We start from the raw sequence: 2135 nt of genomic DNA, 5'->3' as shown, positions 1-2135 counted from the left end.
AAGCTGCCCGGCACCTGGCAGAAACTCGACACGAGACCTGAGGTCAGCCCTGGGCTGTCAGGGGCCATAAGCGTAACGTCGTGCATCTGCCCGCCTGCAGCTTAACCCCAAACTCAGCGCTGCTCCCTATACGCAGCCCTGCAGCCTGCCTGTGTTTGCACACTCAGCGTTCAGACACGGCCGGGCAGAGCTGTGCCTTTGGGTCAGTGGCTGAAGCTCAGTGCTCCTCTTGTAACCACGTCAGAATATTGTCTTTGTATCGCTGCCAGGTCTGTCACGAGCAAACAAGTGGCTTTCTCCAGCAATTGCTTGAGATTCGTACAGCTAGGGTTATTTTCAGGCAGTTTTACGTGTTTTAGGCTGAAATGACAGAAAGCTCCCAGGGAAGTGAGTTGGCAGTGTTATGTAGTGCTTGCAGCCCTGCAGCCACCGATGCTTTGTGGTGCATTGCTGGGAGGGCTGCCTCTGCCACCAGGAGCTTCTCAACCTTTCCCCCCGTTGAGCCCAGAGAGAGCTGAGTTAACACAGCTGTGGGTCAGGAGCGTGAGAGCAAAGCGCAGAGCACAGGGGGAAGTTTCTCCTAAACGAGTGGAAGGGAGATCTGCGATGCTTTTTGAAACTAGCTCTGTTAGAGGGCAGCCATGCCGACCCTGCTGGTGTCAGTTAGGCTTGCTTGTGGCAGAGAGCTTCACAGAATCCTGGGGAAATGGGCATTTCTTTTTCTTTAAGAACTGGTTTTTAGCTGCCTGACAGCAGCAAGGAAGGGCCAGGTATCAGGCAGTGCGTTTCATCCCTCGTTTATGTCAGGAAATTGCTTGATTGTTTGCTTGGCTGACAAAGAGTCTGAGTTTGGATCTGAGTTGTGGGGAAGCCCTGTGCTGCTGTGAGCCACATCTGTTGTCTGCTGGGTCTTTGTGCTCATCCCTGCTCTGTGGATGCATGCTAGAATTTTCTGTTTCTGTTTGTGCCACCGAAGGCTGCACAGGTTAAATTGTGTCCTTGCAGGTACCACACTGTGCTGTCCCCTCCGTGGCTTTTGGCACCTGTGCCTTTTGAATTTTGAGAGACTGTTCTCCTGCTGCACTGCCTTGATGATTTAGGTGTTGGGTTTTCGGGACTGGCTTGAGGAAGGTGGTAAAACTTCATTCTGCTCATCAGCTCCATTCAAAACACTGTTCCCTGTTGCCTAAGTGGCTTCCTCGAGTGTATTGATTTAGCTGCGGACTGAAGCTTTTCCTATTTCAATTTCCTGCTGTTCTCTGCTAAGCTTAGCAAGGGGTGAGGAGGTGGGGAGCTGCACAGCAAAACTGTTGACCTGGAAGGGGTCCCTGGTCTTTGGAGTGACCTCCTCCCTTCCAGATGCTGTGTGCAGGGATACAAGGCTCGGGCTGCTCCTGCTTGGGCTCTGCTCTATATATGGGGTGGCTGAGGTTGGACTCTGCTAAAGGCAGCTGTGTTTCACAGGGCTGTGCTCAAATAGTTAAAATACAGCTGAGAAAGGGTGGGACGAGTCCTCTGGGCACAGCAGGGGGGCACGTTGCATGAACTTCATGCACATCAGCCTTTTTCCTGGGACTTAATTACAGGACAGCACTCGGAGCATTGCTGGTTCTATTCAGCCAGGAGACTCATCTGCAGGAAAACCACGACTTTCTCATTACTTCTGAATGACTGGCATTTGGAAGGTTGAGTAGCTCCTTGGCTGCTTCTACATTTTAATTGCCACTGACTGTCTCTCTTAGGCTGTGGGGTATTCTGGCTGACTTGGAAGTCCACAGCGCAGAGGTGATGTTGGTGTTGGGAAGCAGTGTTCAAGCATGGCACAGCTGCTTGTCTCATTAATGAGCAAAGCTCTCTTTCCAAACAGTACTGGCAGGTTGCCACTTGCAGATTTATCGTTACCTCTAATTAGTGTGTATATAGGAGAACTTAATCACCTTGAACAGGTACAGGTTTTCAAGGAGAGTATCTTTAGGTAAGTATTAATTCATCAAAGGTTAGCTTTGGCTCTTGTGACCGAGGTTCTGGATGCGGGCTGCCTTCTCCATAAGCTTGCTCTTATTTCAGCCAGCTCGAGTTTCGTGCTGTCTCCTCTACAGGTTTGGTGTCTTAAAGCAGTGCCAAATGAAGGGGGG

This window comes from Meleagris gallopavo, chromosome 17, assembly GCF_000146605.3.
Source record: "Meleagris gallopavo isolate NT-WF06-2002-E0010 breed Aviagen turkey brand Nicholas breeding stock chromosome 17, Turkey_5.1, whole genome shotgun sequence".
Lineage (NCBI taxonomy): Eukaryota > Metazoa > Chordata > Aves > Galliformes > Phasianidae > Meleagris > Meleagris gallopavo.
This window is presented reverse-complemented; position numbering follows the sequence as displayed.